The sequence below is a fragment of the Nematostella vectensis genome, chromosome 11 (genome assembly GCF_932526225.1).
Source record: "Nematostella vectensis chromosome 11, jaNemVect1.1, whole genome shotgun sequence".
In the NCBI taxonomy this organism is placed as follows: Eukaryota; Metazoa; Cnidaria; class Anthozoa; order Actiniaria; family Edwardsiidae; genus Nematostella; species Nematostella vectensis.
The window spans coordinates 13,954,258-13,964,974 of record NC_064044.1 but is presented as its reverse complement, the minus strand read 5'-3'; the positions used below and the strand labels follow the sequence as shown (position 1 = coordinate 13,964,974).

General features: G+C 38.8%; 2 long non-coding RNA genes across 2 annotated transcripts; one reads left to right on the top strand and one right to left on the bottom strand.

Moving 5' to 3' along the window:
• Positions 1 to 3,323: 3,323 nt before the first annotated feature.
• LOC116601205 lies at positions 3,324 to 4,614 on the top strand. The gene is made up of 2 exons (XR_004289949.2): positions 3,324 to 3,647; positions 4,200 to 4,614. It is a non-coding gene; the product is annotated as an uncharacterized LOC116601205 (long non-coding RNA).
• A 1,066-nt stretch (positions 4,615 to 5,680) lies between these two features.
• On the bottom strand, positions 5,681 to 7,345 carry LOC116610267. Its single transcript, XR_007314271.1, has 3 exons — positions 6,646 to 7,345; positions 6,250 to 6,417; positions 5,681 to 5,858 (listed from the first exon to the last, which is right to left on the bottom strand). It is a non-coding gene; the product is annotated as an uncharacterized LOC116610267 (long non-coding RNA).
• Positions 7,346 to 10,717: the final 3,372 nt, after the last annotated feature.

Genomic DNA, 10,717 nt, shown 5'->3' with positions numbered 1-10,717 from the left:
AAGCTTGATACATAGAGGTTCCTTTCCCGAAAGTTTTAACTTGATTTCACCTTGTTCAACTTGCCTTTAAGCACAATTCGACACTACATCAGGGCTGTAGTTGAAGATCAAATGATGCTTTGCACAAAATACGAACAAACAAATAAATGTAGGAAATTTGAATTGCAAATCTCGAACGTTTGTAGGGGATTCCCCTCATTAGCTAGTCTGAATAACAGACGAATTTAGATTTATCCACAGGAAGCCCAAGCTCTTCAATTTCTTTTTATTAGCATTACGGTTAACAATGTACTAGTATTTATGTTAACACTTTATGACAGTTAAAAACGTATTTGGTGTTTCTTCAGAAAATTTAATAGGATCTTTTTTTTAAATTGGTTCAAAGCTAATTCAAGAATTAGTCCGAATCTGCACCGAATGGTAAGTTTCCAGCAAAATTCGCAGACAAATTCACTCTTAGGACGCCTCAAGCCTCTAGAATTTGCGCCGCATGCGGATTTATTTATATGAATATGTATATAGTATTAGCATAAGGGTGCATGTATCCCTATCCCAAACAGTGTCTGGCGAGAGACGAACAAGACGTTCCTTTCGAAACAGGTATGTCGTGTAATTCAAGTTACGAGGCAAAACTGAAGCGAAGCAAAAGTCGTATGCGGCTTGCAAAACATCGACATATCTTACATCATTATACTGAAAATCGAAGAGCTTTACATATAAATGATATCTCTAATTGAACTAGACCCTGCGCGCAGGGTTGACTGGTATACCTGAGATCTGCAACTTGTTTGGGCCCTGTGTTCTGACATGTATGACAAAGATTTCACTGCCCACTTTGTATATGATAAAATATATATACAATCTTGGTTTGTATTGAAATTGTCATATCACAACACTAATTGGGGTAAGAAAGGTAAGAGCATCATCTTTTCAGGTGGGGGGTGGACTTGAGGTGTGCTGCATGAATGGGGCTGATTGTCCTATCTTTTACGGGGTAAAAATCTTAAAAATACTATCCCCAAAGCAGAGTTAGCACAGTAATAAAATTAAGGAAAGCTGAGAATGTGTTTTCAAATTGTTATTTCTTAAAAAATTATTTGGTTCACAGCCCTTGATGTGCAATCACTTAGGGGTAAATTTATTTTAACACCTAAAGCCAGTCATATTGTATTAACAATATAATTTTATTGAAAATTATCATTTTATTTATGTAAGTGCAAAGTAAACAACAACATTTATTTATTTTGAAGTCAGATGAGAGGGCTATAGAATATACAGACTTTAAATTAGATTATATACATATTTTCAAGACGGCACAATTATCTAGATTTAATTAAAAATGTTCCATAAAAATAAAATGACATTCAATTAAAAATAAAGGTATTTAACCCATTGACTCCTGGCTTTTTTGGAGCTGAATTTAGAAAAAACAGACTGAAAACAGATACCTCCCCCCCTATTCTGAGTTTTATACAGCCCGTCAAAGTCAAACACAGCTGCACCTAGTCAGCGGTATCCAAGCTTTCCAACAGTGCTTTGCGGTCCCCACTTTCAATCCCTCGTCGATGTGCTGAAGCCAGCACAAGTTGATGGTTGCTTGTATTTTTCATCAAAAATACAGCTATGAGCATATTAGGAGAGTGTCTCAGGACATCATGAAGTCTTTTGGGGCATAATTGAGTGCTTTGCTTATGGATATTTGCAAGCAAAGGTGGATTCATGATGATTTTTTCTTGTTTGGCTTTGCCTGGATGAGAAAATAATTTTCTAATGAATCACCACAGCTCTCCTAAATGGTGTCTTTTCTGAAACCAAATTGATTGCAAAATTGTTTACACTGCTATTCTGGGTCTGTATGACCTGGAATTGATTTGTTTGGCTTCGGGGTGAAAAGACTTATAAAAAACCATCTGACTTTGGGGAGAGGAGTGTTGACTGGCCCTCCCCTCGTGAATTTTCCCCTGGATCTCCCAGAATGCTTTGCAATACGTAAAGATATTTTCGTGGTTGTTCAATCCTTCAAGGAATGGACATTGTGTTTTGAGGCCAAGGAAATGTACCTGGAGGATCAGAATAAAGGTATCTATTTGTGTCTTGAGCTGTGTTTGCTGATCTCTCTCCCTTGTGTGGTATTTTGAGCATTTTATTGAGAGGGGTGATTCTGCTTTTCTCTCCTTGTTCGATTTGAGATTTGTCAAAGAACCTGTGCTATTATTTGGCTTAAGAGTAGATGCCAACACCTTGGCTGGATGCATATCTGCAAGACCATTTATCCCTTAGACTGATGCCTGAGTATCTTCATCTTGTTGTGTTTATTTTGAATTTATGAATTTTTTGGGTTGTGGGTACTTCCCAAAGCCGGTACAGGCCGGTTGAGGGGTCAATGTGTTAAGGAAAATAACAATACTCATCTAAAGGAAGCACCCAAAAAAAAAAGCGCCAAAGTACCAAAATAATTTTCATAGACTTAATTTTTATGTTTACCTCTAAATAGATACCAAAGCCAAAGCAGCAGGATTTTAACTGTTCTAGTGCAAGACTTTTGACACTTAAGTATTGATGAAAACTGCTTGATATTCTGATGGAACTTGTCTCAATTTAAGTCACACATATTCTGTACTTAATTGGAATCGAAGTGGTAAAAATGATATGACATTCAATGACAGAGATTAAGATATTTTATAGTAAGAAAATAAAATTCATCTTATGAGTACCCGGTCAAGTGTCCGATCTAAGTAGCCTATTCTTTGGAATTCATTCATCGACAAACTACTTCAAACTACTTCAACTTCAAAATAGATAAAGCAATAAAGGTAAATACCTCAAGACCATTCATGAGTGTCCAGTGCACATTCAATTAAGTCTTAAGGTAAACTGTATGTGTAAGTGTAAAGCAGTCAGCACATTAACTCTAATCTCGACCCTCACGTGTATCGGGTCTATTCGGGTTGCAAATGTATTAACACAAGTAAATAAAGCGAAATCAATCCAAGCTGAGATAATTTTCCACAATAACTTGGTAGAAATTGAGGCTATGGTAAAATATACAGTTATCGAATCGCGAATCGGGCCTTTAACTCCACAAATAACATTGATCTGAGAGCTGGAATCTTAAGATTTAAGATGGCGGCCATGACACAGTTTTAAATTATGCAGAAAGTATTCTGGTAACTAGGCATTGCAATAACGTAGAACGGTGGGCTAGATACATCTTGTAAGAAAAATGCTTATATGAGGTCGGGCGTGTGTTACCCTGGTCCCAGAGCCTTGGAGATGCTCAAGGCTCTGGGACCAGGGTAGGCGTGTGTCGGCAGCGAGGTAAAAGTTCAAAGAGAAAGTGAGCTGTCACTCATCAATCATGTCTCACACCAACATCACAACATTGGCCGTAACTAGGCAGGTTTTCGAACAATGGAATCGAGCGTTGCTTCACTCCCTTCCTATTTTATATAGAACCTAAATACGAAGTTAGGCTCGGAGAGCGTTCGGGCTAGTCACGAACACTCAAGACGCTATGGTTACTCAGTACTGTTCAAATGTTTGAAGAGTTGAAAACAACCATCGCGTGGGTTTTTAGACAAGAGAAATAGAAATATAACGAAAAAGGATTTCGCTGAATTGGGAGGCAGGAGACATTTCGCACAAAGGTTAGAGATATTTTATTCGCTGAATACAATATTCAATACAAATTGGGAATGCATTTTTGGTTATTTTATTAAGAAATCGCTGACAAAGTATCCTAACCGTGGTACAACCATGGTAGTTCCATGGTGCGAACAGGGTTTCTCTATCTTCTTAGAAATATAATTTCCTTTTATCAACAACAAACTATGAAACAGGTTTCTTCTTAGATTAACTTACGCGCAAGATGTTATTAGGTGCGAAAGAGTTGGAAATTAGAGTTGATATGGGACCCAAATGCGCTAAAAAGCAACAAACTCGTGAAATGTTGGAGCCAAAGAATTCGCCCGATTTTTGCATAATCTGGCAAACATACAGAACTATAGCCTCGCTTCAGTAGGGGCTCTCATTTTTTGCATATTGTTTTGAGAGTGACGCTTATTTAAAAGAGGGCGCATATTCAAATCATTACGGTATATGTCCTATATTTATTTTAATGTTAATATACAACCTATAAATCTATGTACCCAATATATATGTTTATCTATATTACAAACAGTATTGTGTGTTTAATCTAGCCTATTAGGCGAAGGGAGAAAAGACAGTGAAACAGGAGAGAATTAGCAGGGCTCGCTAGTGCTGATTACGACATTTAACTGAGAAGGTACTCACCAATCAAATCAAATCCCGGAGGTGAAAAGAACAAAAAAGAAGTGATAAAGCTCTCTTTGCACAAGTCGAGCGAATGAAGACGGCTTCACGAAGGCTGAGGTTCAAAAGACAGAGGAAAAGTTAGCCATAACACAAGCAACCAAGTAACGGAGTCACAACCGACAACCAAATTCAGCTTACCGCTTGTGTTGGCTATTGACGCTAAAATGTCAATACAATGATGAAGCTTGCTATTGACAATTTAAGCGATGGTAGACGGTAACACGCAGGTTCTATAAGTCCAAAAGCCAGTAAATGTGAACCTCGCTAAACACGCAAAAAGGAAATTCTACTAAGTGAAAGTGAAAGGATTGGCGGGGGACTCCCCTTATTAGTATGCAGAAACATTACGTCATGTGGGTACCAGGCTTTCTCAAGAGGAAAATACACAGGTATCTATCCATAATAATATGCGTTTTAGAACCTAATATAGACAGATTCAACTGGGGTATGGTATGATATGCTAGGAAATTAAGGTTATGAGATTCAAAGTGCAACAAATGATTGTTGTTGTTTTTTAAAACAGTTCATCTTCTCATGATACCATCGAGATTTTGAGAGTTCTTTGTTGCAACAGGAAAAAATTCCTACTGGTTAAGAAATGCAAAACTCGACGCTCCTAGACCTATAGGGGCAAGGGGGAGTCTAAAACTAGATCCTGAGCGCAGGGTTGACTGGGATACTTGTGGTATTATATGTATATCTGCAATTTGTTCTGTGCCCGTGTTGTGAAAGGTATGACAAGAAACATAAAAATACCGAATACTTCAGGCAGATCAACGGGTTTTTGGTCTTTATTCCTGGCGCGTTTCACGCTCGCCCCTAATTCCTTTCTACTCGAGAATTGGCGTGTTGGAGCTAAGTCTCTGACCTCTAGACATCCCTTCCTTGTTCAGTTCTCAAAGGAATACTTAGGAATGCAACATGGTTTAGATTAGCCAATCAGCGCCAAGGTATGTTTGAACAGAAGTGCACTTCGGCTTCAAGTATGGGGTTTAGTGGGGCTAGCCATAGGCGACCCGACTATGGTTTTACCTTTTCTTCAATCTATCTGGTAACGTCGTATATAGTCCCCATGATGCTTTACGAACGCAACCACGTGAGGTCATAGATATCATGAGGTCCGATAGCACAGGAGGCCCAAAGGTGCAAAGCGTGCAAAGTTATCCCTGAGTATCATAAGAGGTAACATTTATGATGCAGATGTCCTCATTGTTCATAACAATGGAAAGCATAAAAAAATGACTTATTTATATTTTTACAGCTTATTTACTATAGTAAATCAATAAGTTGTTCTTTTTCATTGTAAATTGCGATGATGACAATTAAACGATTTATTAAACACCAATTTCCTTACAATCTTTTATTTCATAAAATGTTTATTACGCATTTTTATTCCACTTTCATGGAGCTGGCCCGACTTCATGATCAGCATGATCGTCTAAAGTTAGATTTGATCTTGTATGCGATATCTGACGCGTTGATTATTCGAGAGTTGCTGGCCTTGGCTCCTATTCTCTATTTGCCTTAAAACGAATGTAAACAAAACACACAAGACACAAAGATCGATCTTCATTTCAGACCACACATATTACGAGAGATGATGACAAATAGACTGTGCAATTCTACATCAACGAAGGCAAACCCATGGAACGCCTGTGATATGTTACAAATATGGCTGTGACCCCCTCTTCCAGTTTTCTTAATGTCTCTTATATCGTGCCCCCCCCCCCCCCCAGTTTTCTAAGGTCTCTTATATCGTGCCCCCCCCCCAAGTTTTCTGAGGTCTCTTTAATCGTGCCCCCCCCCCCAGTTTTCTTAATGTCTCTTATATCGTGCCCCCCTAACCCTAGAGAATTACCATGGAACGCTAAATGCTGTCTACGAATTTTTACTGAGAAAGCACTCAATACCCACCACTCGTGTCAAATCCTGATTGATGATTTAAGTCCTTATTGTACAAGTCGATCGGGTGAAAACGGCTATGCGAAGGCTGAATGTGTAGTTCTAGAAAATATTCATACCCCCTCCCCCAAGGAGGGGTTCTGAGGTATGAACCCCCACCCCTCTGGAATTTCCAACCCGCTGGAAAAAAAATAAATACGGCAACTATGAAGGAAAAAGGACATTTCACCCGTCTTCCCCTCTGGAAATTCCTGGGAGTTTCACCCCCCACCCCCTCCGGAGTTTCAAAATCCCTCCATGGGGGGTATGGATATTTTCTGGAACTACACAATTACAAAAGTGAGAAGATAAAATAGCCATGACACTAGCAAATAAGAGAACGGAATCACAACCGACAAATCAGCTTACCGCTTGTGCTGGTTTTGGCGGAAGCTAATGCAATAAAGAAATGATGAAGCCTGCTATTGATGAGTTAGGCGGTGCAGGCTCTATAAGTCCAAAAGCCAGTGAACTGAGTAAATGTGAGCCCCGCTAAACACTCAAACAGGAAATTCTACTAGCGAAAGTGAAAGTCAGATTGGCGGGGACTCCCCTTATTAGTATGCAAAAGCATTGCGTCATGTCTTTCTCAAGAGGAAAATACACAGGAATCTAGTTATGAAAAGGTTATGATTAAACAAATTAAATTGAACAATGATCAAATTTTTACTCTATCCCAAGCTTTGTTTGAAGTTCTTATTTATTTATTTTTTTTATTCTCATGCCTTAGTCGTGCAAAAAGGGACTATTCTGTTGCGCATGCGCATTTCACTGCGCGCTATGACGATCAAAATGGCGGACGTGGATTGTTATCACAAAAAATCGCACTCTTTCTGGATAATAGAGATATCTTCTTTGACCAGCAAATTCCAACAGAAGGAAAACAGAATGTTTATATATAGTTCCGCTCCAATCAGCGATTGCCGGATACCGTTTTTCGTGCTAAATGTTTCCATAAAGATGCCAAACAATTAACCATTTACAGGAATGTGTAATGATTTCTACATACATTTCGAGAATGATATCTCCGTTATTTGAGTGCGACTGTCTGGAGCTCTGCATTATGGCAGTCTTTCTTCTATAGTTTATGATTGGATACTTTGATAGAAATCCGTACTTTTCCGTTCGGATAAACTTATTTACAACTGCGGTGTAACTATGACCAGCGCGAGCGGCCTGGGAAGGAGTTCCAAACTTTATATGCCACTGGGCCAGCCAAAGTCGGGAAAATTGAGCGGCGAATTTTACGGGTCGAAAATACGGAAAACCACGGAAAACCAACTCGATGATTATGGTGATTTTATTGTAAAACGATCGTAAAGTGAAATATAATTAATTGAATCTAAAATTAGGAATTTTACATCAAAAGCGCGTGGGAAAAAACATACATGCATAAATGTGCCTTTGTGGCCCTGGTAGAGCTTACAATAATATTTGAACTCTAATCATGGAATAAAGTAGAACATAAATTGCATAATTATCCTAAACAACTTACATGCAGTCAAGGCATAAAGACCAAATTGTTAGAACCTCATGCTCTCTAACCTAGAGTGGGCGTCCCTGTAAAATAGATCTCTCTAGCTGTTGCATTTCCAGAAGATTTGTAATAAAGTCGTAGATTGTACATTGTAGATGATAATCTCGCACATGTAAACATATATGACCCACCAACGGACACTAAGCCTGATGAACAATATAATGGGTACTTACATATCGTTCCCGCTTGGCTCTAAATTAAACCAAAGATTGTACCACTAGACACTGCTAGAAATGCTTGCCTTGAATATACCAGGTAGGAACTGGCCAAAAAGGACGCGAGTCGACTTATATATGCGCGTGGTGACGCTAAAGTATCAAATTTCAGTAAACACAAATTTGAATGTTGTTGCTAATATTGTAACTAAGCGAAAGGCGTTAACACTAACTTAATAACTATGTGATCTTATCAAGGTTTATTACATACGGCGTGATTTGCTTGATTCGCCGTTTGAGCTTAAAATGACAGTGATTTTCCCGGGATCAGGGAAATAAAACCACTACTCCCATATTGTGATCACTTTTATTGTCCTTTATTTATCAGGATTTTATGGGTGCCATTTATAGGAAAATCGGAGAAAGATCTTGAATTTTTAGTGTGTGGTATCAATTTTCTAGTGTATGATTGTTGGTGGAACTGTTCGCTGTTTCATATCAAGCACAAGTTGTTCTGAATCACATACAATTATCATACCCTCCTCTAAACAACCCTTTCATTTCCCAGAAATCGGACAAATATTTTTGGAGATATTGTCGCCTAAATAAACACTTAGATACTTCTCGTGAATATTGAATATTTCATTATTATGGAATATCGAGTAATAAAACCACACAAATGATGCCACCATGTTGTGCACAGATACTAATAATTTCATTATTTGTTAACGTCTATACTGGCAAAATTGGAAAGCACCTTTAACTTTACTTGTTTTGTGTCAGTTTTCAGCATAATTACGAGGTGAAAGTCATTATGGTAATCCATTCTTTTATTCCATATGAAATTTGCAATTCATCTGCTTCAATTAGTTCCTCAAGGACAGGGCGGGAATTGTGCCTCCCAAGTCATCGTAATCACATAAATTCTATAAATGAAACATTGCTGTCAGTATGTTGGTAGCTTGCTCTAAAAACGAAAGAAGGAAAGAAGAAAAAAATACACTTAATTTAATCATTTAGACATTCTGAAGACGTGCATAGGATTACGAGCAAGAGAAAAGCACAACCAGACAGACCCAGCTCCGACAGACCAGCCTGCAAGCGAGGCCCCAGTAGAACAAGATACCGCGCCTGCGCAAGATGAGGCACCAGCTGAGGAGACTCCAAAGGAATGAGCCGATAGTTTCAGTCTCTGGGTTAGTGGTACGAATCTTTTACTGCCGAAAAAATTTGGTGGCGTATTTTTAATTTTCGAACTAAATCCACTTGAATTACATTTTCAATCATCCAACAGTAAAATCTGCTATATTGATAATAATATTTTCCGTGGGGTTGATATAGAGTACAGATAAAGATGAATACAATCTTAAGCTATTATTTCAAATTAAAAAAAAAACTAACTAATACTGTAAAAACAGCTGCTTTTATACTCGCTTGGGGACGCGCATTTTTCTAGGGACGCTAACATTTACTACCGTTCAAATTACTCAGCGTCCATTGTCCTGTCAAATTTAGAAACTAATCTTCCTGGGAAATGGTAAAAGGACGCTTTCTTGATTTAATTAGCACTATCAAGCTATTGATACTAATCTAAAGGAATTTGAAACATGTTGAAAATAAATTCCTAAACGTGAACGGATCGAATTAGAATCACGTTTGAGAAACAATCAGTAAAATACGTAAAACAATTATAATCGCAATCCAAAAATCGCTTACTTAAAGTTTTTGCAAAATCTAAAATAACCCAAAATACCACCCGGTCACACATGTATGTGCTCAAAGCAATGATAAATGTATGATATTAGCTTTAGTCACTAGTAAATCCAGTGACATGTATAACAACAGCTTTGAGAGAGCAAAATTTACCCACACCTCCCCCCCCAAATATCCGAGGTAAAACAAAATTTGTACCTAAAATACAGAAAGAATATATCACTGTATGAATTGCTACGCTACCGCTGGAATTGGCGATTCTCCAATCGCCGATCGAGTTCCGGTGGTCGCGTAGTAATGCACACAGGTGGAAAAGGCCTCAGGCTACAACTTTGAGCTTGGATTCGTTTACCCATTTAGCTGACCATTTTCCCTTAGTTATTTCGCCCCAGCTGGCAGTGGTACTTGATTTTATAGCAGCGGACATGCGGCATGAGTAGGAGTGCTATTCCTGAAGTAATTTATAGGGATCTTCCCCTGAAGAATTGTCGTTTATAAAGCTTGTGGAAAATGCAGGAGTTGAAAGTCCCAGGGAGAAAGCATGCCCTAAACCCCCCCCCCCCCCCCCCCCTTATCACGTGCTTATTATTATAAGAACATTTGTGCATTTGCGATATCCCAACAGCGACAGGTACAAGAACCGTTTTTGTGATCTTCCGTGCGCGTCCAAAATGCCACAGACTGGCGGGCCATAGCTGATCCAAAATGATGCGGACAAAGGGAAATTTGACTCTAGGTCCAAAACACTGCAAAAGAAGCACTATGTCAGCACTTTCTAGAGCTTCGTCTGTAAACTCCACTTTGTACGCCATTTCAGATCAGCTGTGGCCCGCCAGTCTATTGTATTTGGGATGCGCGCGCAACATCATGAGAACGGTGTTATCCCTAGAACATAAAACATTTCCGCCCTTCTTCCTCCAGTGAAAAGGTTCACTTTCTTAGGTTTTCGAACCCCCCCCCCCCCTCCCCACCTCATGAAAAACCCTGGGTACCGATCTGTAGCGGTATGTTATAAAAGGAACGATAGCGTGGACGC